Below are 13878 nucleotides of genomic sequence, written 5' to 3'. Positions count from 1 at the left end.
GTAAGTGAACTTTGTTTATCTCAGAATAAAACAAACTGTAAGTCAGTGATTTCATTTTCTTAAACAAATTGTGAGTGTTTAGTTAAGTAGATAAATGATTTTAAATTATTATTGCTTACTAGGATGTTCTTTCCTGAATTTTTTAAAGTTGCATTAACTTAAGCAAGCAAAAGCTAAATACTGAACTCTCCACCTTTTACTTGCCCTGTTGAATTTTAATTTCCATGAGTAGTCCCAATGAAGCTTCTGGGACCCAAGAAACGAAGCTGTGAGTTAACGCTTGTGGGCCTGAGGAATAGTATGTGATCACCTGTGTTTAAAGTGCTAAGCATTAGTAGCCCTGTTGCTTTTATGGAGTACACTGAAAGTCATTGACGAAATGTATGCAAAAGGGTAGCCAATGACCATTTCTAATTTTTTTCATATATACTGCTTTTGGAGACTGTATGGTAAAGTGGTGTTTGCAAAGTAATTCATCTGGTGCACTGTTTTTCTCACGCTCATGTGTTTTACTTGCGGCATATTGTTTGTGCGCACCTGATACGTTTATTTTTCCATCAAATACAATGCTGCTTTTAAATGTTTCTCTAGTGTGTAGGATTTTGGTGTGCTCAAAATGTTTTGTTTGTGGCAGGCACCTTTTCCCCTCATTGGCAAATACTCATTATGTGAATTATCTGTTCCTGCAGGTATGATAGATGTTATTCATTCACTGTGATTTCATACTTGGCACTACTAGCTAAAGCAGTGTGGTTGCTATTTTGTGTTCCAACTTTGAATGCATGCATGCTGAGGACTTCTAATGTTAAACAGGTTGGCCAAACAGATTTTTTTTTTTGCCTCCTAAGTAAGGTACTCACACTGTTTTGAAAGCACAGACAAGTTGTGTCAGTACCATAATATCTGCTTACAGTCACAGAGTTTCTTATATGACAAGAGATTTAAGAGGTTTGAGAAACAGGACACCATCAACTTGACATAAAAAGGGGGTAACAGTAATTAAAAACTCTTTTTTTAGCAGCTAATGGCTAACAAGTCAGTCATCTTTCTGTCACAGATGTTACCTAAATCTGGATTTGATCATATAATCTGTTTAGCGCATCCCAGCAGCACCTCAAAATGCTGAGTGCTCTCAAAACACTGCAGGATGAAGACCTGTTGCCATACCATAGGCTGAGTTTGAGTTTGGTTAAGTGGAAAGGTCAGAGACAGAAAAAACAGAAAGGTCAGAAGTCAAGCTCACTCATCGTTTTCATTGCTGTGCTCTCCACTGAAGTTTCCTTTGATTCTGCATAAATAAACTTTATTTTAATGTCTGAGGGAATGGCAGCCTACCATGCCCTTCCTTGACTTGTGTGTTTTAGAAATGTGCTCCTGCAGTTTGCTTAAGTGAAGCCAGCACCCTGTCATATTCTCAAGAGTGTTGTAAGTGCAATGTTCTTAGCCTGTTCAATAAAAAACAACTTCAATAGAGAAAGCAAGCTTCTTTGATTAAATCTAATTTAATGCACTCGTATGCATAAACTGCCAAGATTTTACCTATATTGGTCAGGTATTCAGTGTTGCTCTGCAACAGCGCTATGCAAGAGTTGGTACAAAATCAAGACTGAAGCCATGCTCTTTACAGCTTACATGCTATTCTTTTCCTTGCCCTTCTTACTGTTGCTTTTACCAGTACCAACCCGCCATAGGATGTAGCTGTGTTCCTGTCAGCATCTGTCCCATCAGTAATCTCAAGGGCAAGGTCTAAGGCTTTCTTTCATGTTTTGTTTCCCAGTCTGAAAGTACTTTGGGACTTCATACTGCAGAATTCAGAGCAGCACCTGAAGCTACATAGGTAATGATCCAAAGCGCCACTTGAACTTGGACGCCCAAGTGGCAGGCAACCCCTTTGCCACCTTTGCAACTCTTTCAGAGTTTAGTCAGTCTGTGCGCGTCCCATGTAACTTTACAGAGCAAAACAACAACCAGTAAGCAACATCATACATAGCTTGCTCTGACATCTACTTTGTAGCCATGGCAGCATCTATTTAAAGTTTTACCTGTGTGGCTACAGAAAGGTTTTGGTAGGAAGGTCTTGAAGTTAACATGGTGCTGTAAGCCATACCAGAACTGGGGACCCCTGTATCAGTAATGCCCACTTGAATTTACTTAGTCCGTTCTTCAGTCTCTGTGTAGCTTCAGTGTATGGCACCGTATCTGTTGTGTCTTACGGGGACATAAGGTTGCTGCTGTTATATATAAAAGATGTGTCACTCTACTCATTTTCATAAATAAGACAATCACATTGTTACCAGCAGACAACATGCACTGTGCCTGAAAAAAACTTACAGAGTGTGTGTGTCTGTCTTGAATACTATGGAAAGCTGCAGTGGTAGTGGTGAAAGTGGCCTTTCCCATTTCTCCTAATGATGACTAAAAAGGATGTCACATGTAGAGAGCTGGAATTACTTACAGATGCAGTAGACTGTGGAAATCTCTTGTAAGTGTGTTGAAGCAGAGAAGGACTAAGCAGTTTGGAAGTAGAAGAAAAAGATGTTTTCTCATCTTTGTCCACAGTCCTGTTAAATTGTGTTTTATTCTTTTTCGTAATTCTGTTGGGAACTCTGTTCTTCTCATGAATTGCTGTATCACATTCTCACTTCTATACAGTTCCATTTGCTTTTTCTTCTCTACTGGTAAGAACTCAGGTTCCTGTGATTCCAGTTTCCCACACCTAACCTTCTGGGGGGCTTTTCTCCTGGACATACTCTGCTACTTCCCCTGATGCAGTCTGCTTCTCACGCATTTAGTACTTTGAACTCCTTGGACTATTCTGTCTGCTTTTACTGTCTGGAGTTTGGGTGGTATAGAACTTTGGATGAGGGGTCTCAAAGAATGGCTTTGAATGCACATGTGTTAGGCAGGGGAGGTTCAGATCAACACTGCAGTAACAGAGCCTGGGGAGTGTTTTAATTCTCTTTGAGAGAGGTGGGTCGAAGTGCTGCTCCAGCCTGTTGTATGCAGTCCCCAGTGAGTGTGGATAGCTGGGGAGCCAAAAGCACTGCCGAGAGGCATTGTTTTGCTGTCAGTCCCTAGTGAAAGAACTGGTGTGTCTTACGTCAGACTTTGGGAAATTTTTCTCTTGGCACATTAGCACCCTATGTGTCAGACTTTAAAGTAGTCCTCCTTTTGGTTCTGGTTCTGGTACTGATGATGGCTTCAGTTGGAAGTTTTTCTGCAAGTACAAAACTACAGTCAGTGTGTATGTGAAGGACAGTGAAAGAGAAACAAGAACTTTCAGGCCTATAATGCAGAGGTAATGACGTCTTCTTTAAATTTGAGTCTCAGGACATCCTTCATTCTTTCTCATTCTAAGACTGTCATTCTCCTGTCTTTACTTGTGCTCTAAAACCTGATATCTTACCTGCAGAAAGAAAGATGACACCATACTTTTGACCTGGCAAAGGGTGAAAATCATCCATTTGGCTTTGTATATTTTTTTTTCTGGAGAACACAGAAAGATTCCATAAAATGAATGATTTAGAAAAAGTGAGGTGTAGAATTGCCTGCAGCTCTCTAGTTTGAAAGGTATGAAATCTGCATATGCAGTTGAAGTCTGTGAACAAACAAATCCCTTTCTCTGAATACTAATTCTGTACTACAGAAGCCTGTGGTGCCTTTCTGGAACATCTCATCTACTTGGTAGGCCAGTAAAGATTTGCAGTATGTTGTCAGTTGAAATTTGAATCTCATAAAACATGCCATTTAGTATGCATTGGTACTATCTTCAGGCTCCCAAAAACATTCATTAATATCTTTTTGTATGAGAATCAAATGTTATTTTTACCTTCCCTACAATCATTCCTATTTGAGGCCAGTTCCTTAAAAGTTCATGTTGTAGCCTTTGTTGTAACCCACATCACTGTGTGTGTGCAAAACCTGGTGGAGTAGGTACTTACGTACAGGCATGCTTTTTGCAGTTTGCACGTACCAAAAAGAAGGAGTAACTCTGATATAGCTGGGCCTTAATGAGCATTTAACATTGTCTCCATGGCATTCCTCTAGGCAAAGAGGGAAAATCCATTCCAGTTAAGAGCACTCTAAGGTGATCTGAAAACTTGTTAAAGAGCTAGACTGAAAGAGGAGCTGTGAGCAGTTCACAGCTGGCTCTGCAAGGATGCACCTGAGCCCAGTGCTGATCAACGTAGTCGTGAGCAGGCTGGCATGTCTGAAGTATAATAGATGGGGCAGGACTGCACACTCAAAAACATGAAGCTGAATGTTTGTGGAATGCTGCCTGAAGATTTTAAGAGCAGAAAAACGCTCTAGATAAACTTGACCCTGCTTATGTATAGAAAATGTTCTGATATAGTTTCAGGTCTTTTTTGTTCAGATTGCATAAATGCGCTTTTATATTTGGGAAAATCTGCCCCTTGTTGAACATGTCACTTTGTAGGACTCAGAATAAAAGATTCCCAGACTAGCCTGAAATGGGTTAGTTTGGATACCCAGTTATTTCATGGCAACGTAAAGGTAGTTTCTCATGAGCCGCTAGCAGAGGAACTGGGAGGGAATGGAGAAACAGAGCCTATTAATTTGTAGTAAATCCTCATGAAAGACTGTGATAAAATGGACAAAGGAAATGAACTATTGTTCTAAAAGAAAAGTAATTGTGTTGCAAAAGAAGCTCTTGGTAGTTGTATGAGGGAGTCCATGTGAGTCATGGGGGAGATCTGCGCACTCCGTATGGCCCAGGAGTGACCCTCTGCTGAGGTGATGACTTTGGAGACTTTGCTTCCTGTGCATGAACATCTGCAGACAACTTAAAGTCAGGTCAGAGAAGCAAGAAAATAGCCCACTTGGTTGTCAGAAATGTAAACAACGGCATTATTATTTCACTCCTAAATTTGAAAATCTTGATAAAACTTACTTGCTGTCAAGGTGATCTTAAAAACACTCAGTGAATGTGCAATGTGTGACGTGTAAGACAAAATGAAAAAAAAAAACAAAACAACCTACTTCAAGTTATCCAAAGTCCTATTTAATACCTAAAGCCTTTTATATGGACATGGAAAAAGTGAGTTAGTTTGGTTTCCTCTTAAATGCAAAAGCATTTCTGATAAATAAGCTTCTCAACTTGTTTACCTATTTTTTGCTGTTGTCAGTGTGGTTTCTTACAGACCATTCTAAATCTTAGAGAATATTTTGTTCTTGCGTTGTTTGCCCTGGCTCATCTACATGGTCCCACTGAAATCATCCATGTCTGTGAGTAAGGATTGCAGGGCTAGTTCCTTCAAGATTTATGTCTAATGAGTTGGATAGGATCTCTTAATTCATGTAATTTATCCCTGTCTTGTTGCAGGACTTCCTTCTGCTTTAAATACATATGGTTTTCATCTTGTCTGCTCCTGAACACATATAGTGATGCTGTCTCAGTCACATCTCTTGGCAAATATTTTACCTTAGGAATAGAAATTATTTCCAAATGTCTAACCTAAATATTTCGCTCTAAAACTCAGATAATTAATCTTTTTATACACTTTTTCACTGCCCAATAGAATTTATCTCCTTTTTCATTTCAAACGTTACCCTTTGCATATTTACTGACAGTTTTTTTGGCATTAATTGAGATGCATGCTTGCATATAATCTTTCCTTAATTTCCACGTGCACGTCTTACAATACTTCTGCATATTGGAGCAGATTACAGTTGCACTCAATTTACAGCTCCTTTGTTAAATCAGTGAACAGCACCCTTAAATGTCAAAGCAGATTAGGCCCATCATTTTAACTGTGCATGTTTAAAGACACAAGTGCCATGATGCAATGGAGAATTTACTCTAGAAGTTACTGGCAGCCTGCTTTTTCCATTGAATAGCCCTGTTATCTTAAATCCTGCATACACAGAGAAGGTTGCAGTAAAGTAATCAGATGATGAGTCAGGGTACAGAGATCTTAATCTGCTTTTCATAACGCCAGAGCACAAAGTAAATCTAAGTACAGTCCACCCCAGACTTCTGAGGGGAGAGAGATGGAGGAGTCTGGAGCTTTCTCAGTGTCGTCCACTTATCGCATTCTGCCATAGCTTCCAGATTGCTCTGTGCTGGGAATTCAGAAGGGAGGTGACAACAGATGAGAAGTGTTGCAATGGTGAAATGTGTCCAGTGGTTCCAGTTTCTCCCTGCTACCACTTGTGTTTCTGTTCAGCCAACTGAGTATGTCCCTTCTGCCCGGTGCGCCTGCCAGCACCAGGAGTGTCTGAATATCACGGGCTAATGAATTCTGGACTATCAATCCTTTCAGAAAATGAGAAGGGTACAGAAACAACGGATGTGGTTTATATGGTGACAGTTAGGGGTGTCTGCAGGACAGCTTTGAAAGGAAGCAGTTGTTTCACAGCATAGTCGGCCTTTTTCTGCAGTGGGAGCAAAACATGGCAACCAGCAGTAGGCTGAGAGAAAGCAAAAGCAGATGGAGTTTACATTCTCTTAATTTTGGCACAATAGTTACCTAGCTCTCTTGCCTCACAGGTGAGATTATCCACTTACCTATTTCCTACTGTCAGTAATGCAGCACTGTACTAATCGTTGGCTATCAGTGAGATGCAGGATGCTGCCCGCTGTTCTAGCAGTTTCATCTACAAAAGGCCAGGAAACTCCATTCTGTCTCAGTAACTAAACTGGTGTTCATCTAGGGTCAAATCAAAGTGGATGCTAGCTATAAGAGTATATCTCTTAAAAAGCCATCAGTTGTGTTCAGAGTGAACAACAGAAGACCTGTTCAAAAGTTGAACAGAAAGGACCTTTGCTGGAAAGCACTCCTTGAAAAATATGGAGAACTTCCCCCCAAAAGCTATTGTTGATAAATATACGTTGATAAAGCATGACTGTGTTAAACTTGCTTTGGTATTAGAACTCCTTTCCAAAGTTTTATGCATAAGAATTTTAAAACTTCCATCTTGATAGTGTTTTAGAAGAGAATATTTACATTATTTAAATTTAGTATTAGCAGAAAGCCTTCTAGGAGTTTAAGCAAACAAAAAACAACCTAGTAAAGTCTCAGATAGAAAAGCAACTTGCCCAGAGCCCTCAGAATTAGACATTCCTTTATTATTAAATGTAGCACCTCTTGAACTTCTTGGCTAAAAACAGAGACAGGGCATTTTTCACAAGAATCTTGATCCAAAGTACACAGTACTTCATTTCATACATGAATGGAGATGATAGTAACCTTAAACCTCTCATCATTTTTATCCTCTTTCCATACCTGAAAAGAAAATCTGAAAAGAAGAATAGTCTGTCCAGGTCTGTGGAAATGTGTGACCTAAAGGCAGCAAAAGATGGAAACGCCAGGATAACCACTTGATAGGGTTTAGTACACAGAATGCTGTCTTCAGCACAGGCACCTCCACCTATGAACGCGTCTGCAGGTGCCCTGGGATGCGGTTTGAAGTCTATTTTAACTCAGCCAAGAATGAACTGGGTTTGCACCTCTATCTGTGCAGTGATATATGCTAATCTGCATCAAGAGAAAGAATCTTAAACTGAGCTTTCTTCTTCTGAGAATAAAGAGCTATTGTTCTTATTCTTTATCCTGCAGAAAGAAGAAGCTATGTGTTTTCTTTTGTGTCATGTTGCCATGTCTTTCAGTTAGAGCTACTTAGAAAATAATAAGTATTTTCTTTGAAAACTTTTAAAGAAATTAAGAACATTTTTTGTTTTAATGAAAAACTTCAGTGGTTAGTAACAAAAAAAAAAAGTTAAAAGTGTAGATTTTTTTTCATATAGAAGAGAAACAAAACACCACAAAAGAAATACATTTTTCATTCACATTTTGTGGTTGTGAGAAAAAGCAATTTGTTCTGATCACATGTAAAATGATAGAGGTCAGACACCTTCCTCTTTAGACTCATGACGAATTGTCAGGGTAACGTGGAGCTAGACAAAGTTTGGTCCTTTTTGTTACCACTTCTGAGATAAGCTCTTGCCAACTAAAATATGTCTTGCAGTAGGTTAGGAAAGCACTGAATATTTTAAGATATGTAGTTCTGATATTTAACTTTTCAAAAAGCTAAACAAATAATAGCATATCAGGGAAGCTTATTGTTATTAAATCTGACAGCTTACCAATTTTCTTTTTTTCTTATTGTTTAAAAGCCTGGTGCCAAACATGAAAAGAAGCGCGGACAACATTTAGAAGAAACAAATTGACTATTAGCAGCAGTCAAGCTTCAAATGTTAGCACTTTGAATTTGGACCAAATAGGCACCCAGGAATATAAATTTCTGTATAAAATATAGACTTGAATTTTCATAGGAATTTCTGGCAATGAGGTTTCTTGGACATCTGTCTGGTGATGCCCTGATTACTACAAGACAGACCTTCTAATACTGAGCCCTTCAGAAGTGTGAATCAGATGTTTGGAGGTTTGGTTTTATGAGAGTAAATTGACTATGAAACATTGCACAGTTTTACTTTGAGTTGCAGTGGAGTATTGGACAAGCAGCTTGATGTATTAACCCTGTATTTATTTGCAAAAGAACGAGGTACAGAACTGCGATGCCCATCAAGATTTTTTTTCTCTGCAGGGCAGACTTCAGCACTTGTATGTGTAAACTTTCTAATTATTACCTAATGCATTTGAGAAAGGTCTTGCGCATGTGGTAGGCATGAATTACAGTGTGCACAGTAAAATTTCTAACAGGTGGCAGCTGAGAGCAAAAAGTATTCGTATTCAGAGAGAGAGAGAGACAGCCTAGAGTCCAAATGATCTCAGAGCCCAAATAAATACATGATGTTTGCCAAATCTGTCTATAAATTCCAATGAGCTCATATGTTTTCATCACACAGTATGTATTGAAAAAAGTGAAGGCAAAGAGACGAGGCTCTTTCAGTCACTCTGCTGAAAAAGCATGCAGGTGAAAGGGCTGGTGGGTTGTTTTATTAAGCTTTGTGCCAGGTTTGGAATAGTGGACGTGGTGGGGGGTCCTACAGAAAGTATCTGAACCTGAAAATGCTACAGGTTTGGCTATACAGAAAAGAAGGGGAGAAGTTGCACAAGGGACTCCTGCGTGGGATTTCTGAGAAACGGCCACCACATGTGCAAGTGACACGGCTGGTGCAAGGCTGCATGGCTGAATGACCCGTGAGGACAAGACCTGCATGTTGGAGGGCAGCAGCCTACATCTGCTAATCCACTCTGGGGCTTGCACGAGCAGCTGTGGAGTGCAGCTGTGCAGATGGGCTGGACAAGTCAAATTTCATCCCTCAGCTTCCCAACGTTTTTTTCACAGGAAGAAACTGCTTGAATCAAAGTTTTCTTCTTTCCTGCTTGCTTCCATTCTGGAAGTAAGAGCTTCTGATCTTCAGCTGGGCAAACATGTGGAATTACAGGGCTAATGGAGAACAAAATCAGAAGTCTGAGGTAGAAAGGTGAATTTTTTGATTGGTCACTGCTAAAAGAAGGTCCTACTGGCCACCTTTCTGAGGTGTGCAGGAACGCACCATGGATTTGTTCTGAAGACGCTAGTGTGAGTCCACAGTAAGCATATATGAATAACAAATAAGATGCCAAAACTGGAATACAGATTGCCACTTTCTATTACTGCAAAATGTAACTGTGTTGCCATGGAACTATATTCTTATTACGTATCCCCACATTTCATTTGCAATCTCATCACATAACTGCAGTTGTGTAAAGAAGGTGTTGAAAAGGAGAGTGCTTAAACCAGCATACTTCACTTGTTAGCTCTGGATTGGTGCTCAGACCTGTACCCGGTGCTTGTCACTCCAGCTGTATAGCTGCTGGCAGCCAGCTGAGGGGCTGGTCACACCATGGCTGTTGTGGCATTACTGGCAGCAGCCCTCAGCTGATGGGCACTCAGGGAATTCTTAGGAGGGTACTGAGTGACCAGGATGTGTATGCTTTGCTTAAAGTACTTGTTTTACCACTAAGAAATATGCAGAATATTATCCTAGCTGATACATCATAGTAAAACCAAACCAGTAAAATACTGAGGGCTGCTGCTGGTGTTTAATATTTAGAGCAATGCTCTGCTGAAGTTCTCTTGTACTCATGCAAGTGAGGGGAGCTTTCTTGCTACTGGCAATAAGACTAAGCCAGTAAAGATTAGGGATTATGATGGCGAAAGAAGAATTGAAGCATGGTTGTGTGTTGCTTGAATGCTTTAAAATGATCATTAGCAGACCCCCTAGGCTACCGGGTTAAAAACATGTTCGATTCCCCAGTTAGCCCCTATCTTCTATCTAGCAATCTGTCTGCTGGCAATCTTACAGAAGGAGTGCTCCTACTGCTCACATTTTTTTCATATTTTCTTTGTGACAATGAGGGCTGTAAAATTAAGTGCTTCTAAAAAACCTCCAGTTCACACACAGATAGCCACATGGAATGAAAAAAGCATTTATATGGTGCATCACTGTGTATTCTTCTCCCTTTGTATTTAGATCACAAGTTCTTGCTATGTGTTGCTACTAATAACCATTTCGGAGTACTTGCAGAGAAGAGGAGAGTTCATTGCCGTTTGCTTTGGTAATGATGTCTCGCTCGTGCAACAAGGCACAATACAGATATAACAATACTAAGTCACATATTTTATTTTGTCACTGGAAATACGCATTCTGAAATTCAGGGAAGGTATCTGATTAATCTGAAAACAGATTAATTTTTGTCTCTGAAAATCAGGAAATCGGGAAAAAAATTAAATTAAAAATGTTTCAGCTTTCTCATGGAAAGTCATCATCCTTGCATAATGAAGAACTAGACTAGCAAAGCATAGATTGGTGTTTGTTTTTTTTCTCACTTCCCATATTTGCCAGGAATAATGGATCTTAACTTCCACTTCTTCCAAGTTCTGAACTTTAATAACAACTTATAAAGGGGTGCAGTTCCAGGTCAGTCATTCTTTCTCTGGTGTAGGATCTCTAGTTGGGGCAACTAAAACGTTAGTTATCGAACTACCTTTCAGGTCTAAAGATATTACTGATTTAAGTATCTGTTTTACTTGGGAGGTATTTGCCTTGCTTGAATCAGCCCTTTTTGTCTACCTGTAAGAAAGCTGAAATAAACATTTTATCTGCATGTACTTTATTTTTACTTTTGAAGCAGTGACTCAACAGAAAAAGACAATGCAACATCACTTTTAAGGAAAGTAAATGCAGTGAAGTGTTGACAGTTTTTACTGATGACTTTGGAAGAAGACAGAAATTGAGTGCTGTGGGAAAAAAATAATCATAGCATGTTTTGAAGAATTTGCCAATCAGATCATAAATCTGTGGATAGGTATCAGCAACATAGAAAGTGAAAATTGTCATTTGTCTTTTTTTTTGTTTCTTTGACAGTGTGTTGAAGGGATGTAATAGAAATGGATGCCCATTTTTAGATTTATAGAGCAGCCAGGGTTTTTTTTCCATTTTAAATACTGAGGAGATGTCCTCTTGCAGAAATGGGAAACAATCATTAACATATTCTAGTAGGCATGAAAGCAATTTACGAATGTAACGTTTTTATACTTGCGGGGATAGGGATTGTCTGTTTGTTAAGAAAAACGGCCGTTAAGGGTCTATGTGAAATTCCAAGACATTCATCCTTTCCTTTCTTAGTTAGTGATGCTTTGGATGATAGATAACGTCCCAGAACTTATTTGCATCTTTCAAAATATGAAAGAAAGCCTTGACAGAGTAAGGAAACCTTCCTTCTCCCCTCTCTTCACTAAATGTTAAAATAATTCTCTTTAAAAAAAATGAGAAATCTTAAGACATGATCAAGAAGGTAAAGTAATAGCCATACATGGCCACTTCTGTGATTGACCTTTTCCTCCTATTTCAGCAAATTTTGCAATTAATATGCATTAAATGCGCTTATACAGTATGTTTCAAACTCTTCCAGCTATGAAAACACATCAGAAAATTACCTGATGTACATTTTCTCCAGGTATTGGCATCCTTTGGATGGCCAAGCCAAACTCTGAGAGACATGAACTACTTCCTAGAGCTCTGTGGACTGCAAACTGACATCTCACAAAGTCAGCTTGAAACCCAGTGTTTTAATACTGGTTCCAGGCAGAAATGTTGTGGTGAGTGTTTGGACCATCTTACTGAGACAGGCTAATGAAAGGGAAAAACAGTCATGTCATGCACTTCACTGATATCCAGAGGTCCTGAATCAGCCTTTACACAAGAGAAAGATTTGGTTTCCTAATCTTTATGTAATTACACAGTACAAATACTATGAAGCCAGACTAAAAGGACTCCAGCCTGTTGTGCACCGAAACTGAGAGGTGCTCTATGAAAAGAGAAGGTCCTTAAGGAGGTTCTGACATCAACTACTTCACCTAGTCATTGTGGAGGCCTATAGCGAACATATGCTCCTGCTTTAATAAAGGTACGGATCCCAAATGATGCGGTTCCTTGATACCATCAAAATCCTAAAGCCTTAGGATGTTTCGTTAGCACCAGTGATGGGCTCTAGATTGTGAGAACACTGCTTTGAATCCCTGCTCTGTTTTAGTCAGTGTAATTTAACCATGACTTCATATATTCACCATTCACAGATGTTCTCAGCAAAGTTTGCATGTTCAGACTGTTCTACTAGATGTTGCAGTAATGCATTTAAAACTAGGAATATGAAACTTTACTTTTCAAGTAAAATTACCACACGGTAAATGTATCCAGGGTAGCAGTATGGTTCCAATAATACAACAGACATACAACAGCCTTTTAGAAAGTTTGAAGTAAGAAAAAGTGAATTGTATTAAGAGTGCTCCATTTAATTGGTTTTGGTAAACTTGTTCAATGTTTTCTACTTACAGATATAGTAGTACGGTTGCTATCTGAAATGCCTTGTTGCTTTCAGCTTTACCCCCTGTTCTGCAGCAGGGTTTGCCCCCTAAGACATGTTTGAGCATGCTGTCAAGAGAAAGCTACTCCATTTAAGCAATTGGTATTAGGAGTATAATTCTGACTGTAATGAGAATGAGCAGAACAACTGTGTTTCTAAGTTCAAATTGTAGTTAAAAATGGTTATATGCACCATTCCTCAAATTAAAGCATAGCTATCAATGTAGGAAGGGAACAGCCAATTACTTTTCAACAAATGTGGACAGATCTTTGTGATATTGTAGTTGCTTCTCTTCTTTTTCTTCATCATAATATTTATTCAGCTTCACCACCATTTTAATTTCTAAGTGAGTAGTTGTGACCAGGACCACCTATTTCAGAAAAGAAAAGGACAACTCCATCCCTTCTACGTATAAATTATCTAAGAACAACCAAGAGACAGCTATAGGAACAACTATAGAAAGGGAGGGTATGAGGAAACTGTGACCCACAACACTAAAAGGCTTCTCTTGGGGAAAGAAGCTCACTTTTTGGGCTTCAAGAAATATCATTCAACGTTAAAGAGATTTTGCTTTACACTCTGTTGCTCATTATACCTTATGAGAATAAAAGAATTTATGTCAATATTTGTTTGCCTAGTGAAACAAACAAAAAACCCATCTTGGGTGAAATTCTGGCCTCACTGGCAAAATTCCTGCTAACTTTATTGATGCTAAGATTTTAATCCTAAATTTCAACCAGCGTGTGCTGTGTGAGTGCAGAGAACACCCCAGAGCTGCCTCACAAAGTGGTCTCTGGTGTTGAAACTCCCCGTGTAGCAGCAGTGGCTTGTTCCCTGTGTTTGATCTGCTTGACAATTTTCAAGTGTAGTATAGTTTTGCAGGGAGCAGTGCAGCGAGCAGTCAGACAGCTTTCTAGGAAAATAAGCTTTGGCTTAGGAAAGAAAAATAAATTGGCCAAAGGATGTTTGCTTCAAGTTGCCAGTGGATGTGCGGTGAGATGCTTTAACTCTGTCACAGCTCGGTCAGACCCAGCTGAGGAGT

At 39.3% G+C, this 13878-nt stretch overlaps 1 protein-coding gene across 4 annotated transcripts in view; it reads left to right on the top strand.

The window, feature by feature from the left end:
- PI15 (peptidase inhibitor 15) overlaps positions 1 to 13878 on the top strand; it is a 56057-nt gene that overhangs the window by 28556 nt on the left and 13623 nt on the right. The window lies entirely within an intron of this gene.

This window comes from Falco punctatus, assembly GCF_963210335.1.
Source record: "Falco punctatus genome assembly, chromosome: 3".
Taxonomy (NCBI): domain Eukaryota; kingdom Metazoa; phylum Chordata; class Aves; order Falconiformes; family Falconidae; genus Falco; species Falco punctatus.
Note: the sequence above shows the minus strand (reverse complement) of the source record. Positions and strands in the feature narration are given on the sequence as shown.